The sequence below is a fragment of the Arachis stenosperma genome, chromosome 5 (assembly GCF_014773155.1).
Source record: "Arachis stenosperma cultivar V10309 chromosome 5, arast.V10309.gnm1.PFL2, whole genome shotgun sequence".
NCBI classification, from domain to species: domain Eukaryota; kingdom Viridiplantae; phylum Streptophyta; class Magnoliopsida; order Fabales; family Fabaceae; genus Arachis; species Arachis stenosperma.
The window spans coordinates 104,479,617-104,497,430 of record NC_080381.1 but is presented as its reverse complement, the minus strand read 5'-3'; the positions used below and the strand labels follow the sequence as shown (position 1 = coordinate 104,497,430).

General features: G+C 40.9%; 1 non-coding gene across 1 annotated transcript; it reads right to left on the bottom strand.

The window, feature by feature from the left end:
• Nucleotides 1-12,758: 12,758 nt before the first annotated feature.
• On the bottom strand, nucleotides 12,759-12,866 carry LOC130983555 (small nucleolar RNA R71). The gene has a single exon (XR_009087540.1). It is a non-coding gene; the product is annotated as a small nucleolar RNA R71 (small nucleolar RNA).
• Between the last annotated feature and the right edge of the window lie 4,948 nt (nucleotides 12,867-17,814).

Here is a 17,814-nt window from a genome sequence, read left to right as displayed (position 1 = left end):
AACAGTTGGGCGTTGATAAACCACTATTTTATAGTTTATATTGTGTTTAATTGTGTGGTTTTGTCATGATTCTTACCCACTTATTCATCAATTTAGCATGTATTTAGATTTCTTTCCTGAATTTATCACATGTTTGAAAATTGCTTCCTAAAGACTTTAATTATTTAATTTTAATTCTCCTTTATTCCATTCGATGCCGTAATCTGTGTGTCAAGTGTCTCAGGCTTTATAGGGCATGAATGAGACGGAGATTGGAGAGGAAGCTAGCAAAAAAAAATGGAAAGAACACAAGACTTGAAGGAGATAACCAGCGAAAAGTGACGCGGTCGCATGGCTCACGCGACCGCGCGAGGGAACATAAATCGCAGTGACGCGGCCGCATGGCTTACGCGGCCGCGCGGACTGAAAAGCATAAGCGATGCGGTAGTTTGGACGACGTGAACGCGTGAAGAGGAAAAGCGCCAACGACGCGTCCGCATGGACGACGCGATCGCGTGACATGCGCGATCTGCATAAACTGCAGAATCTGAAACCAGCGACTTTGGACCCTATTTCGGCCCAGTTTTCGGCCCGGAACAGCAGACTAGAGTCAGAGAATATGCAGAAACAGGACACATTCATTGAGTAGTTTTAGATCTAGTTTTTTTTCACTCTCTTAGGTTTTTCTCTCTAGTTTTTAGAATTTTAATTTTCAATTGGTCTTAGCATTGGAACATTGAGAAGAGTCATTTCTTCATCAAGACTTCATCATTGTAGTTTGTTCTCTTAACTTGGTTTTATTCTTCCATGTTCATTGTTATGTTCAATTTTGTCAGTCAGATATTTTTATGATTAATTAATGCAAGGATTATTTCTTTTTAATTTAATTTCCATTCCAATAATCATGTCTTCTTTTAATTCCCTTTTATATGCCATGGATTTTTTATTTACAATGAGTGAGTAGTTTCATTACTTGATGGGGAGTTGATTAAAAGGAACTCTTGAGTTGGAAGGATTGGAAGAAAAATTTGTAATTGGGTTGAATGTTGGATTGCTATCCTGTCACAGACGCCAATCCCTTTGAACTAAGTGAGTTGCAACTTGTGAACAGATCTGGAATTTCCACTTGTTTGACTTTCTCTTACCTAGTAAGGGATAACCAAACGGAACAACTATTAATTATAAATTAATTTTACAATCACACCATCAATGATAGAGATTCCAACCAATCAATTCCCAGTCAAGGCCTTTTATTTTTATTAATTAAAATTCCTCAATTTAATTCCCAATTTACTTAGCTCAACTTTTTTTTTTTGGAATATCTGATTAATAAAACAGCACACTTTTCTGCAACTTGTTAGGAGACGACCTGGGACTTAAAACTCCCAGTAATTTTAATTTGAACTTTTAAGTGACATATTTCTAAATTGATAGGCAGATTTTCGGTGAGTTAAGAACTATACTTGCAACGCAACCATTTTAATAAATTTTTAATTCACCAGCTTCTGCTCTCCATCAGGCGTGCCACTTAGGCATCATGGCGTGGCACGCTAGTACAAATTTTCAGAGGCGAGATTGAAGGTCCAAACACATGGGTGTGCCACTTGGTATCGAAGGCGTGGTACGCCAAGTCCTCATCCTCACTTGGGCGTGCCACTTGAAGGCCAAGGCGTGGCACGCCAAGCTCCCATCCTCACTTAAGTGTGCCACTTGAAGGCCAAGGCATGGCACGCCAACCCTCATTGATCATCTGGGCGTGCCACTTGAATGTTGGTCATGGCACGCCAGCTCCTAGAACAAAGAAGAACTGTGGGCGTGGCACTCTGGAACATGGGTGTGGCACGCTAGTACAATTTTTCAGAGAGGGAGATGGATGGCCAACCATATGGGCATGCCACTTGGTGTCAAAGGCATGGCATGCCAGCTATCATTTCTCACTTAGGCATGCCACTTGAGTCTCGGGCATGGCACGCCAGCATCAACCATCAACAAGAAGAAGACATGGGCATGCAACTTAATTTCTAGGCATGGCACGCCAATGAAGGAACCAACACATGCAAGGGGCGTGGCACGCCAGACCCTGGGCCTGCCACGCTAGTACAACTTTCCAGAATGGAGAAGATGAAGACAAAGGCCTGGGCGTGCCACTTGGGCTCGAAGGCGTGGTATGCCAGGCCAACAAAGGCTCAAAAATGTCTGGGCGTGCCACTTGGGCTCAAAGACGTGGCACGCCAGGCTAACCAAGGTTCAAGAAGACTGGTGCACCAATTTGTGATACACAACTCTGCTACAACTAACCAGCAAGTGCACTAGGTCGTCCAAGTAATACCTTACATGAGTAAGGGTCCATCCCACGGAGATTGTTGGCTTGAAGCAAGCTATGGTCATCTTGTAAATCTCAGTCAGGCGGATTCAAATGGTTATGAGGTTTTGATAATTAAAAGAGAAATAAAACATAAAATAGGATAGAGATACTTATGTAATTCATTGGTGGGAATTTCAAATAAGCGTATGGAGATGCTTTGTTCCCTCTAAGCCGCTGCTTTCCTATTGTCCTTATCCAATCATGCGTACTCCCTTCCATGGCAAGCTGTATGTTGGTGGATCACAGTTGTCAATGGCTACCATCCGTCCTCTCAGTGAAAACATGTCCGCTACGGTTTCCTGCATGGCTAATCAGCTGTCGGTTCTCGATCTTGTCGGAATAAGATCCATGGATCCTTTTGCACACTGTCACTGCGCCCAACAGTCATGAGTTTGAAGCGCGTCACAGTCATCCCATCCTAGATCCTACTTAGAATACCACAGACAAGGTTTAGACTTTTCAGATCTCAAGAATGCTGCCAATTGATTCTAGCTTATACTATGAAGACTCTGATTTCACACAATGGAAGGCTCTATTGTCAGGAGAGACAACCATGCGTCGCGAACCAGAAGGTTAAGAGATACACACTCAAGCTTTTGCTGATAGAGCGGAGGTGGTTATCAGGCACGCGTTCATAAGGGACGATGATGATGAGTGTCACGGATCATCACATCCATCATGTTGAAGTACGAGTGAATATCATAGAACAAGAATAAGCATGAATTGAATAGAAAAATAATAGTACTTTGCATTAATTCATGAGGAACAGCAGAGCTCCACACCTTAATCTATGAGGTGTAGAAACTCCACCGTTGAAAATACATAAGTGATGAAGGTCCAGGCATGGCCGAATGGCCAGCCCCCAAAACGTGATCAAGAGATCAAAAGTGATCCAAAGATAGTCTCAAAAATGATCTAAAGATATGAATACAATCGTAAAAGGTGCTATTTATACTAAACTGGTAAACTAGGTTTACAGAAAATGAGTAACTGAGTGTAGATAGCGCAGAAATCCACTTTCGGGGCCCACTTGGTGTGTGTTTGGGCTGTGCATTGAAGCTTCCACGTGCATAGGCTCTTCTTGGAGTTTAAACGTCAGTTTTGGTGCCAGTTTGGGCGTTTAACTCCAGCTTTGGTGCCAGTTCTGGCGTTTTACGCCAAAAAAGGGTCTCTGATGGGCGTTTGGACGCCAGTTTGGGCCATCAAATCTCGGGAAAAGTATAGACTATTATACATTTCTGGAAAGCCCAATATGTCTAATTTTCAACGAATTTGAGAGCGCGCCAATTGGGCTTCTGTAGCTCCAGAAAATCTACTTCGAGTGCAGGGAGGTCAGAATCCAACAGCATCTTCAGTCCTTTCTCAGCCTCTGAATTAGATTTTTGCTCAGGTCCCTCAATTTCAGCCAGAAAATACATAAAATCATAGAAAAACACACAAACTCATAGTAAAGTCCATAAATATGATTTTTTCATAAAAATAAATAAAAATGTACTAAAAAGTAACTAAAACATACTAAAAACTATGTAAAATCAATGCCAAAAAGCGTTTAAATTATCCGCTCATCACAACATCAAACTTAAATTGTTGCTTGTCCCTAAGAAACTGAAAACAAAATAGGATAAAAATAAGAGAATGTACAATAAATCTCACAATATCAATGAAACTTAGTCCCAAATTTGATGAGCACGGCTTGTAGCTTTTTGCCTCTGAACAGTTTTGGCATCTCACTTTATCCTTTGAAGCTCGGAATGATTGGCATCCATTAGGAACTCAAAATTTAGAGTGTTATTGATTCTCCTAGTTCAGTATGTTGATTCTTGAGCACAGCTACTTATGAGTCTTGGCCGTGACCCTAAGCATCTTGTTTTCCAATATTACCACCGGATACATAAATGCCACAGACACATAATTGGGTGAACCTTTTCAGATTGTGACTCAGCTTTGCTAAAGTTCCCAGTTAGAGGTGTCCAGAGTTCTTAAGCTCACTCTTTTTGCTTTGGATCATGACTTTAACCACCCAGTCTCAAGCTTTTCACTTGGACTTTCGTGACACAAGCACATGGTTAGGGACAACTTGATTTAGCCGCTTAGGCCAGGATTTTATTCCTTTGGGCCCTCTTATCCATTGATGCTCAAAGCCTTGGATCCTTTTTACCCTTGCCTTTTGGTTTTAAGGGCTATTGGATTTTTCTGCTTGCTTTTTCTTTTTCTCTTTTTTTTGCCACTTTTTTTTTCAAGATTTGTTTTTCACTACTTTTTCTTGCTTCAAGAATCAATTTTATGACTTTTCAGATTGTCAATAACATTTCTCTTTGTTCATCATTCTTTCAAGAGCCAACAAATTTATCATTCATAAACTTCACTATAAAAAATATGCACTGTTCAAGCATTCATTCAGAAAACAAAAAGTATTGCCACCACATCAAAATAATTAAACTAATTTCAAGATAAAAATTGAAATTCATGTACTTATTGTTCTTTTGTAATTAGGAACATTTTTCATTTAAGAAAGGTGAAGGATTCATGGAATTATTCATAGCTTTAAGACATAGACACTAGACACTAATGATCATGTAATAAAGACACAAACATGGACAAACATAAAGCATAAAAAAATCGAAAAACAGAAAAACAAATAACAAGGAAATTAAAGAACGGGTCCACCTTAGTGATGGCGGCTAGTTCTTCCTCTTGAAGATCTTATGGAGTACTTGAGCTCCTCAATGTCTCTTCCTTGCCTTTGTTGCTCTTCCCTCATGGCTCTTTGGTCCTCTCTAATTTCATGGAGGATGATGGAATGCTCTTGGGGCTCCATCCTTAGTTGCTCCATGTTGGAACTCAAATCTCCTAGAGAAATGTTGAGTTGTTCCCAATAGTTGTGTGGAAGAAAATGCATCCCTTGAGGTATCTCAGGGATTTCTTGATGAGGGACTTCCTCATGCGCTTGTTGAGGTCCATGAGTGGGCTCTCTTATTTGCTCTATCCTCTTTTTGGTGATGGGATTTTCCTCTTCACTGAGGGTATCTTTCTCTATGACAATTCTAGCTAAATTGCATAGGTGACAGATGAGATGAGGGAAGGCTAACCTTGCCAAAGTGGAGGTCTTGTCAACCACCTTGTAGAGTTCTAGAGATATGATCTCATGAACTTCCACTTCCTCTCCAATCATGATACTATGGATCATGATAGCCCGATCCACAGTTACTTCAGACCGGTTGCTAGTAGGAATGATGGAGCATTGGATGAACTCCAACCATCCTCTAGCCACAGGCTTAAGGTCAAGCATTCTTAGCTGAACCGACTTCCCTTTGGAGTCTCTCTTCTATTGAGCTCCTTCTACACATATGTGCATGAGGTCTTGGTCCAACCTTTGGTCAAAGTTGACCCTTCTAGTGTAGGGGCGTGCATCTCCTTGCATCATTGGCAAGTTGAATGCTAATCTTACATTTTCCAGACTGAAATCTAAGTATTTCCCCCAAACCATTGTGAGCCAATTCTTTGGGTCCGGGTTCATACTTTGATCATGGTTCTTGGTGATCCATGCATTAGCATAGAACTCTTGAACCATTAAGATTCTGACTTGTTGAATGGGATTGGTGAGAGCTTCCTATCCTCTTCTCCTAATCTCATGTCAGATCTCCGGATACTCATTCTTCTTGAGCATGAAAGGGACCTCAGAGATTACCTTCTTCTTGGCCACAACTTCATAGAAGTGGTCTTGATGGACCTTTGAGATGAATCTCTCTATCTCCCATGACTCGAAGGTGGAAGCTTTTGCCTTTCTTTTCTTCTTTCTAGAGGTTTCTTCGGCCTTAGGTGCCATAAATGGTTATGAAAAATTAAAAAGTAAGGCTTTTTCCACACCAAACTTAAGAGGTTTGCTCGTCCTCGAGCAAAAGAAGAAAGAAGAGAGTAGAAGAAGAAGAAAAGTGGGATATAGAGGCTTGAGAGGGTTCGGCCAAGGGGGGAAAGAAATGTATGTGATGTGTGAAAATGAAGGAGTAAAGAGTGGTATTTATAGGGTAAGAGAGGGAGTTGGTTCATGTGAGAAGGGGTGGGTTTGGGAGGGAGATGGTTTGAATTTAAGTGGGTGAGGGTAGGTGGGTTGTATGATGGTTTTATGGGAATTAGGAAATAGATGTGAGTGATGAAGAGAATATGGGGAAGAGGATAAGATTTGATAGGTGAGTGGTGTTCTGGGTAGAGTGTTTTGGAGAAGTGTGAAGAGGAGAGAGAGTGAGGTGGGGTAGGTGGGAATCCTGTGGGGTCCACAGATCCTGAGGTGTCAAGGATTTTGCATGTCTGCACCTTGATGGCGTTAAACGCCCTCTATGTGCTAATCTTGGCATTTAAACGCCGGGCTGATGCCCTTTTCTAGCGTTTAAACGCCAGTCTACTGCCCTTTTCTGGCGTTTAAACGCCCAGAAAGGTGCCAGACTGGGCGTTTCAATGCCTATTTTTATACCTTTACTGGCGTTTAAACGCCAGTTTGCCTACCAGTTCTGGCATTTAAACGCCAGACTGCTACCCATTTCTGGCGTTTAAACGCCCAGAATGGTGCCATGCTGGGCGTTAAACGCCCATTTTGGTATCCTTACTGGCGTTTAAACACCAGTAAGCTCTTCCTCCAAGGTGTGCTATTTTTTATGCTATTTTTTATTTTGCTTTAATTTTTGCAGTTATTTTTATGACTCCACATGATCATCATCCTAAAGAAGACATAAAATAACAATGGAAAATAAAATAAAAGAGTAAATAATATAGATAAATAAAATTGGGTTGCCTCCCAATAAACGCTTCTTTAATGTCAATAGCTTGCAGGAAGCTCTTACAGAGCTTTACAGGTGCTCAAAGCGTGATTGTGGCCTCCCAACACCAAACTTAGAGTTTGAATGTGGGGGCTTTGCTTGACTCTATACTGAGAGAAGCTTTTCTTGCTTCTTTACCATGTTTACAAAAGAAGATCCTTGAGCCTTAAACACAAGGTAGTCCTCATTCAATTGAAGGACTAGCTCTCCTCTATCTACATCAATCACAGTCTTTATTGTGGCTAGGAAGGGTCTTCCAAGGATGATGGATTCATCCTCATCCTTCCCAGTGTCTAGGATTATGAAATCAGCAGGGATGTAAAGGCTTTCAACCTTTACCAAGACATCCTCTACAAGTCCATAAGCCTGTTTCTTTGATTTGTTTGCCATCTCTAGTGAGATTCTTACAGCTTGTACCTCAAAGATCCCTAGTTTCTCCATTACAGAGAGTGGCATGAGGTTGATACTTGATCCTAGGTCACACAGAGCCTTTTCAAAGGTCATGGTGCCTATGGTGCAAGGTATCAAGAACCTTCCGGGATCTTCTTTCATTTGAGGCAATGTCTGCTGAATCCATGTATTCAGTTCATTAATGAGCAATGGAGGTTCATCCTCCCAAGTCTCATTACTAAATAAGTTGGCATTCAGCTTCATGATTTCTCCTATATATTGAGCAATTTGCTCTTCAGTAGTAACTTCATTTTCTTCAGAGGAAGAATACTCATCAGAGCTCATGAATGGTAATAAAAAGTTTAGTGGAATCTGTATGGTCTCTAGATGAGCATCAAACTCCTTTGGTTTCTCAATAAGGAACTCCTTGTTGGCTAGTGGACGTCCCATGAGGTATTCCTCACTAGGAATCATTGCCTTTCCCTCTTCTATAGGTTCGGCCATGTTGGACGTGTGGATGGCCTTGCACTCTCTTTTTGGATTTTCTTCTGTATTGCTTGGGAGAGTACTAGGAGGAGTTTCAGAAACTCTTTTACTCAGCTGACATACTTGTCCTTCAATTTCTAATGGAGGACCTCGTTTCATTCATGAAACTAAGAGTGGCCTTAGATAGATAAGATACTATGTTTGCTAAGCCAGAGAGGCTTTGCTCAGAATTCTCTGTCTGTTGCTGAGAAGATGATGGAAAAAGTTTGCTATTGCCAAACTTATTTCTCCCACCATTATTGTTATTGAAACCTTGTTGAGGCTTCTGTTGATCCTTCCATGAAAAATTTGGGTGATTCCTCCATGAAAGATTATAGGTGTTTCCATAGGATTCTCCCATGTAATTCACCTCTTCCATTGCAGGATTCTCAGGGTCATAAGCTTCTCCTTCAGAGGAGGCTTCTTTAGTACTTACGGATGCAGCTTGCAATCCAGTCAGACTCTGAAAAATCATATTGACTTGCTGAGTCAATATTTTATTTTGAGCCAATATGGCATTCAGAGTATCAATCTCAAGAACTCCCTTCTTCTGAGTCACCCCATTATTCGCAGGATTTCTTTCAGAAGTGTACATGAACTGGTTATTTGCAACCATTTCAATGAGTTCCTAGGCTTCTGCAGGCGTCTTCAGATGAAGAGATCCACCAGTAGAGTGGTCTAATGACATCTTAGATAACTCAAACAGACCATCATAGAATATTGATGAGCGGATAATTTGTACACTTTTTGGCATTGTTTTTAGTATGTTTTTGGTATGATCTAGTTAGTTTTTAGTATATTTTTATTAGTTTTTAGTTAAAATTCACTTTTCTGAACTTTACTATGATTTTGTGTGTTTTTCTGTGATTTCAGGTATTTTCTGGCTGAAATTGAGGGACCTGAGCAAAAATCTGATCCAGAGACTCAAAAGGACTGCAGATGCTGTTGGATTCTGACCTCCCTGCACTGGAAATGGATTTTCTGGAGCTACAGAAGCCCAATTGGCGCGCTCTCAACGGCGTTGGAAAGTAGACATCCTGGGCTTTCCAGCAATATATGATAGTCCATAATTTGCCCAAGATTTGATGGCCCAAACCGGCGTTCAAAGTCACCTCAAGAAATCCCAGCGTTAAACGCTGGAACTGGCACCCAAATGGGAGTTAAACGCCCAAACTGGCACCAAAGCTGGCGTTTAACTCCAAGAAGAGTCTCTACACGAAAAATGCTTCATTGCTCAGCCCAAGCACACACCAAGTGGGCCCGGAAGTGGATTTTTATGTCATTTACTCATTTCTGTACACCTTAGGTTACTAGTTCTTATAAGTAGGACCTTTTACTATTGTATTACAGGACTTTTGGTAGCTATCTTCGTTTTGTATGCTATCTTAGATCATTGGGAGGCTGGCCATTCGGCCATGCCTAGACCTTATGCTTATGTATTTTCAACGGTGGAGGTTCTACACACCATAGACTAAGGTGTGGAGCTCTGCTATACCTCGAGTATTAATGCAATTACTATTGTTCTTCCATTCAATTCCGCTTGTTCTTTGTCCAAGATATCACTCGTTCTTCAACTTGATGAAGGTGATGATTGACACTCATCACCATTCTCACCCATGAACAAAGTGACTGACAACCACTCTTGTTCTACAAGCATCTGAGGCTTAGTGAATATCTCTTGGATTCCTGATTGCACGATGCATGGTTGATCGCCTGACAACCGAGTGCTCGCCTGACAAACGAGCCAACCATTCCGTGAGATCAGAGTCTTCGTGGTATAGGCGAGAACTGATGGCTGCATTCAAGAGAATCCGGAAGGTCTAACCTTGTCTGTGGTATTCTGAGTAGGATTCAATGACTGAATGACTGTGACGTGCTTCAAACTCCTGAGGGCGGGGCATTAGTGACAGACGCAAAAGAATCACTGGATTCTATTCCGGCCTGATTGAGAACCGACAGATGAATTCCGCTATGCTGTGACCAGAGCATATGCAATCGTTTTCAATGAGAGGATGGGAGGTAGCCACTGACAATGGTGAAACCCTACACAAGCTTGCCATGGAAAGGAGTAAGAAGGATTGGATGAAGGCAGTAGGAAAGCAGAGAGACGGAAGGGAAGGCATCTTCATGCGCTTATCTGAAGTTCCTACCAATGAATTACATAAGTATCACTATCTTTATCTTTTATGTTATTTTCATTCATCATCATATACATTTGAGTTTACCTGACTAAGATTTACAAGATGACCATAGCTTGCTTCAATACTAACAATCTCCGTGGGATCGACCCTTACTCACGTAAGGTATTACTTGGACGACCCAGTGCACTTGCTGGTTAGTTGTGCGAAGTTGTGTAATGCCATGGTATTGAGCTACCACGTTTGTGGAGCCATTACCGGGGATTATGAGAGTTGTGAAAAAGTATTGTTCACAATTTCGCGCACCAAGTTTTTGGCGCCGTTGCCGGGGATTGTTCAAGTTTTGAGCAAGCTTTTGGTAACAATGCCTGGGATTGTTCTAGTTTGGACAACTGACGGTTCATCTTGTTGCTTAGATTAGGTATTTATTTTTTTCGAAATTCTTGAAGATGAATTCTAGAGTTTCATGATGATTTGTTGAAATCTGGCTGGCTGAGAAGCCATGTCTAATCTGATTGGACCGAGGTTTCAACTTATCACCACAAGAGCTTGTTGATTTTCATTAATTTTGCTTTTGGAGCAGTGATCTGCTAAGGCTTGGCTGACCTTTGGTCATGTCTAGTGTTTTGGACCGAAGCTTTCTTTGAAAGCTTGGCTGGCTGTGAAGCCATGTCTAATTCCTGGACCGGAGTCTTAGACTAGCATTGCACTGATTCCTGGAATTCTCATTAAGAATTTTGATGTCTTTTCCCACTTAATTTTCGAAAAACACAAAAAATTTAAAAAATCATAAAATCCAAAAATATTTCTTGTTTGAGTCTAGAGTCTCATCTTAAGTTTGGTGTCAAATGCATGCTTTTGTTATATTTTTCGAATCCATGCATGTATTTCTTTGTTTTGATCTTTGAATTCTATTGACTTGAGTGTCTTGTGTGTCCCATGAGCATTTTCATTTTTGTTAGGGTCAGTAGTATACAAACTGCTAAGTTTGGTGTCTTGCATGCATTGTTGTTTGATTCTAGTTGCATTTTGATTTTCCATTATTATTAAAAATCCAAAAATATTTTTGATTTATGTCTTTTCAAGTCAATGATACAAAGAATTGAAGATTCAGAACATACTGCAGAGGAATTATACAGAAAAAGCTGAGCATTCAAAAATGCCCAGTGAAGAAGACAGACTGGCGTTTAAACGCCAGCCAGGGTACCTGGTTGGGCGTTTAACACCCAAAGAGGTAGCATTTTGGGCGTTAAACGCCAGAATGTATACCATTCTGGGCGTTTAACGCCAGGATGGCAAAGGGGGAAGATTTTGTTTTCAAATCAATTTTTTTTTCAAGTTTTCAAAGTTTTTCAAAATCAAATCTTTTTCAAATCATATCTTTTCAATCAAATGTTTTCAAAAGTCAATTTCTTTCCTTTTTTAAAGATACTTACTAACAATTAATGATTTGATTGAACATCTCAAATTTGTTGCCTTTTCTGTTGAGAAAGGTTTAATGTTTGAATCATATCTTTTCTTGTTAGGCGAATCACTAATTTTCAAAATCAAATCTTTTAAAATAATTTTCAAAACATATCTTTTAAAATTGTTTTCAAATCATATCTTCTCAATCACATTTTTTTTAAAAACAAATCATATCTTCTAAACCACATCTTTTTCAAAATAGTTTTTAATCAAATCTTTTTAATTTCTAATTTCAAAATCTTTTTTCAAAAATCACTTGATTTCTCTTCCAACTTCAATTTTCGAAAATTATCAATCAATTTTTCAAAATATTTTTTAAAAATCTTCTTAATTTAATTTTCGAAAATCCTCTTCCCTCTCTCTCACATCCTTCTATTTATGGAGTACTGTTCCTTCTTAATGCACAATTCGAACTCTATCTCATCAAGTTCGAATTCTTCTACCTTCTTTCTTCTATTTTTCTTTTCCTCTGACACTTCAAGGAATCTCTATACTGTGACATAGAGGATTCCACATTTTTCTTGTTCTCTTCTCTTTCATATGAGCAGGAGCAGAGACAAAGGCATTCTTGTTGAAGCTGACCCTGAACCTGAGAGGACCTTGAAGCGAAAGCTAAGAGAAGCTAAAGCACAACTCTCTTTAGAGGACCTGACCGAATTCTTCAAAAAAGAAGAACACATGGCAGCCGAAAACAACAACAATGCCAACAATGCAAGGAAGGTGCTGGGTGACTTTACTGCACCTACTCCCGACTTCTATGGGAGAAGCATCTTTATCCCTGCCATTGGAGCAAGCAACTTTGAGCTTAAGCCTCAATTAGTTTCTCTAATGCAACAGAATTGCAAGTTCCATGGACTTCCAATGGAAGATCCTCATCAGTTCTTAGCTGAATTCTTGCAAATCTGTGACACAGTCAAGACTAATGGGGTTGACCCTGAGGTCTATAGACTGATGCTATTCCCTTTTGCTATAAGAGATAGAGCTAGAATATGGTTGGATTCTCAACCTAAAGAAAGCCTGGACTCTTGGGAAAAGCTAGTCAATGCCTTCTTGGCAAAGTTCTTTCCACCTCAAAGATGGAGTAAGCTTAGAGTGGAAGTCCAAACCTTCAGACAGAAGGATGGAGAATCCCTCTATGAAGCTTGGGAAAGATACAAACAATTAATCAAAAGATGTCCCTCAGACATGCTTTCTGAATGGAGCATCATAGGTATTTTCTATGATGGTCTCTCTGAACTATCCAAGATGTCTTTGGATAGCTCTGCTGGAGGATCTCTTCATCTGAAGAAGATGCCTACAGAGGCTCAGGAACTAATTGAAATGGTTGCAAATAACCAATTCATGTACACTTCTGAAAGGAATCCTGTGAACAATGGGACTAGTCAGAAGAAAGGAGTTCTTGAGATTGATGCTCTGAATGCCATACTGGCTCAGAACAAGATATTGACTCAACAAGTCAATTTGATTTCTCAAAGTCTGTCTGGAATGCAAAATGCACCTGGCAGTACTAAGGAAGCTTCATCTGAGGAAGAAGCTTATGATCCTGAGAATCCTTCAATGGAAGAGGTGAATTACCTAGGAGAACCCTATGGAAACACCTACAATTCTTCATGGAGAAATCACCCAAATTTCTCATGGAAGAATCAAGAGAGACCCCAACAAGGTTTCAATAATAATAATGGTGGAAGAAACAGGTTTAGCAATGGCAAGCCTTTTCCATCATCTTCTCAGCAACAGACAGAGAGTTCTAAGCAGAGTACTTCTGACTTAGCAACAATGGTCTCTGATCTAATTAAAACCACTCAAAGTTTCATGAATGAAACAAGGTCCTCCATCAGAAATTTGGAAGGACAAGTGGGTCAGCTGAGCAAGAAAGTTACTGAACTCCCTCCTAGTACTCTCCCAAGTAATACAGAAGAAAATCCAAAAGGAGAGTGCAAAGCCATAAACATGGCCGAATATGGAGAGGAAAGAGAGGAGGTGGACGCCACTGAGGAAGACCTCAATGGGCGTGCACCAATCTCCTCTGAGTTCCCCAATGAGGAACCATGGGAATCTGAGGCTCAACATGAGACCATAGAGATTCCATTGGACTTACTTCTGCCTTTCATGAGCTCTGATGAGTATTCTTCCTCTGAAGAGGATGAGTATATCACTGAAGAGCAAGTTGCTAAATACCTTGGAGCAATCATGAAGCTAAATGACAAGTTATTTGGAAATGAGACTTGGGAGGATGAACCCCCTTTGCTCACCAAAGAACTGGATGACTTGTCTAGGCAGAAACTGCCTCAAAAGAGGCAGGATCCTGGGAAGTTTTCTATACCTTGTACCATAGGCACCATGACCTTCAAGAAGGCCTTGTGTGACTTAGGGTCAAGTGTAAACCTCATGCCCCTCTGTAATGGAGAAATTAGGGATCTTTGAGGTGCAAGCTGCAAAAATCTCACTAGAGATGGCAGACAACTCAAGAAAACAAGCCTATGGACTTGTAGAGGATGTTCTGGTAAAAGTTGAAGACCATTACATCCCTACTGACTTCGTAGTCCTAGAGACTGGGGAGTGCATGGATGAATCCATCATCCTTGGCAGACCCTTCCTAGCCACAGCAAAGGCTGTGATTGATGTTGATAGAGGAGAGCTAATCATTCAAGTGAATGAAGAATCCTTGGTGTTTAAGGCCCAAGGACATCCCTCTATCATCATGGAGAGGAAGCATGAAGAGCTTCTCTCAAAACAGAGCCAAGCAGAGCCCCCACAGTCAAACTCTAAGTTTGGTGTTGGGAGGCCACAACCAAACTCTAAGTTTGGTGTTGAACCCCCACATTCAAACTCTAGGTTTGGTGTTGGGAGGTTCCAACACGGTTCTAAGTATTTCTGAGGCTCCATGAGAGTCCTCTGTCAAGCTAATGACATTAAAGAAGCGCTTGTTGGGAGGCAACCCAATGTTTTATAGTTAACTATTTTCTTTTGTTATTTTATCTTTTTTTGTAGGTTGATGATCATAAGAAGTCACAAAAACAATGAAAAAAGCAAAAACAGAATGAAAAACAGGAAGAAAAATAGCACACCCTGGAGGAAGATGCTGCTGGCGTTTAAACGCCAGTAAGCCTAGCAGTTGGGCGTTTAACGCCCAGTCTGGCACTATTCTGGGCGTTTAACGCCAGAAAGGGGCACCAGACTGGCGTTAAACGCCAGAAAAGGGCTAGAACCTGGCGTTAAACGCCAGGAATGGGCACCAGCCCGGCGTTTAACGCCAGAAATGGCTCAAAACGTGAATTTTGATGCCATTTGGTGCAGGGATGACTTTTCCTTGACACCACAGGATCTGTGGACCCCACAGGACCCCACCACCACTCTCTCTCTTCTTCCCCCATTCACCAATCACCTCAACACCTCTTCCCCAAAAACCCCTCACCTATCAAATCCCATCTTTCTCTTCACCACTCACATCCATCCTTCATAAAACCCCACCAACCTCACCCTTCAAATTTAAACCACTTTCCCTCCCAAACCCACCCATAATGGCCGAACCATTAACCCCCCTCTCTCCTATATATACCCTTCTTCAACCCTTCATTTTCACACAACCTAAACACCACTTCTCCCCCTCTTTGGCCGAACACACACCATCTCCCTCTTCTTCATTTCTTCTTCTTCTACTCTCTTCTCTCTTCTTTTGCTCGAGGACGAGCAAACATTTTAAGTTTGGTGTGGTAAAAGCGTTGCTTTTTCGTTTTTCCATAACCATTATGGCATCCAAGGCCGGAGAAACCTCTAGAAAGAGGAAAGGGAAGGCAAAAGCTTCCACCTCCGAGTCATGGGAGATGGATAGATTCCTCTCAAGGGTGCATCAAGTCCACTTCTATGAAGTTGTGGCCTTGAAGAAGGTGATCCCCGAAGTCCCCTTTTCACTCAAAAAGGGTGAATACCCGGAGATCCGCCATGAGATCCGAAGAAGAGGTTGGGAAGTACTTACCAACCCCATTCAACAAGTCGGAATCTTGATGGTTCAAGAGTTCTATGCCAATGCATGGATCACCAAGAACCATGACCAAAGTGTGAACCCGGATCCAAAGAATTATCTCACTATGGTTCGGGGGAAATACTTGGATTTTAGTCCGGAGAGTGTGAGGGTGGCGTTCAACTTGCCTATGATGCAAGGAGATGAGCATCCTTATACAAGAAGGGTCAACTTTGATCAAAGGTTGGACCAAGTCCTCACAATCATATGTGAAGAGGGCACACAATGGAAGCAAGATTCAAGTGGAAAGCCGGTTCAATTGAGAAGGCATGACCTCAAGCCCGTGGCTAGAGGATGGTTAGAGTTCATACAACACTCAATCATTCCCACTAGCAACCGGTCTGAAGTTACCATAGACCGGGCTATCATGATCCATAGTATCATGATTGGAGAAGAAATAGAGGTTCATGAGGTTATAGCCCAAGAACTCTATAAGGTGGTGGACAAGACCTCCACCTTGGCAAGGTTAGCCTTCCCTCATCTCATTTGTCACCTCTGTTATTCAGTAGGAGTTGACATAGAAGGAGACACCCCCATTGATGAGGACAAGCCCATCACCAAGAAAAGGATGGAGCACACAAGAGACCCCTCTCATCAAGAGATCCCTGAGATACCTCAAGGGATGCACTTTCCTCCACAAGACTATTGGGAGCAACTAAACACCTCCCTAGGAGAGTTGAGTTCCAACATGGGACAACTAAGGGTGGAGCATCAAGAACACTCCATCATCCTTCATGAAATTAGAGAAAACCAAAGAATCATGAGGGAGGAGCAACAAAGACAAGGAAGAGACATTGAGGAGCTCAAGCACTCCATAGGATCTTCAAGAGGAAGAAAGAGCCGCCATCACTAAGGTGGACCCGTTCTTTGATTTCCTTGTTCTTTATTCTTCTGTTTTTCGAATTTTATGCTTATGTTTATCCATGTTTGTGTCTTGTGATCATTAGTATCTTAGTGTCTATGCCTTAAAGTTATGAATGTCCTATGAATCCATCACCACTCTTAAACAAAAACGTGCTTAATTGAAAAGGAAAAGAATTGCATGAATTTTAAATTTTATAATAGTTTGATTATTTTGATGTGGTGGCAACACTTTTGTTCTCTGAATGTATGCTTGAACAGTGCATATGTCTTTTGAATTTGTGGTTCATGAATGTTGGCTCTTGAAAGAATGATGAAAAAGGAGACATGTTACTGAGGATCTGAAAAATCATAAATATGATTCTTGAAGCAAGAAAAAGCAGTGAATACAAAAAAAAAAAAAGAGAAAGAAGCAAACGAAAAAAAAAACCGAAAAAAATCAAAAAAAAGAGAGAAAAGAAAGAAAAAAGAAAGAAATAAAGTTGTGATCCAAGGCAATAAGAGTGTGCTTAAGAACCCTGGGCACCTCTAATTGGGGACTTTAGCAAAGCTAAGTCACAATCTGAAAAGGTTCACCCAATTATGTGTCTGTGGCATGTATGTATCCGGTGGTAATACTGGAAGACAGAGTGCTTTGGGCCACGGCCAAGACTCAATAAGTAGCTGTGTTCAAGAATCATCATACTTAACTAGGAGAATCAATAACACTATCTGGATTCTGAGTTCCTAAAGAAGCCAATCATTCTGAATTCCAAAGGATAGAGTGAGATGCCAAAACTATTCAGAGGCAAAAAGCTAAAAGCCCCGCTCATCTAATTAATACTGATCTTCATAGATGTTTTTGGAGTCATTGCATATTCTCTTCTTTTTATCTTATTTGATCTTCAGTTGCTTGGGGACAAGCAACAATTTAAGTTTGGTGTTGTGATGAGCGGATAATTTGTACACTTTTTGGCATTGTTTTTAGTATGTTTTTGGTATGATCTAGTTAGTTTTTAGTATATTTTATTAGTTTTAGTTAAAATTCACTTTTCTGGACTTTACTATGAGTTTGTGTGTTTTTCTGTGATTTCAGGTATTTTCTGGCTGAAATTGAGGGACCTGAGCAAAAATCTGATCCAGAGACTCAAAAGGACTGCAGATGCTGTTGGATTCTGACCTCCCTGCACTCGAAGTGGATTTTCTGGAGCTACAGAAGCCCAATTGGCGCGCTCTCAACGGCGTTGGAAAGTAGACATCCTGGGCTTTCCAGCAATA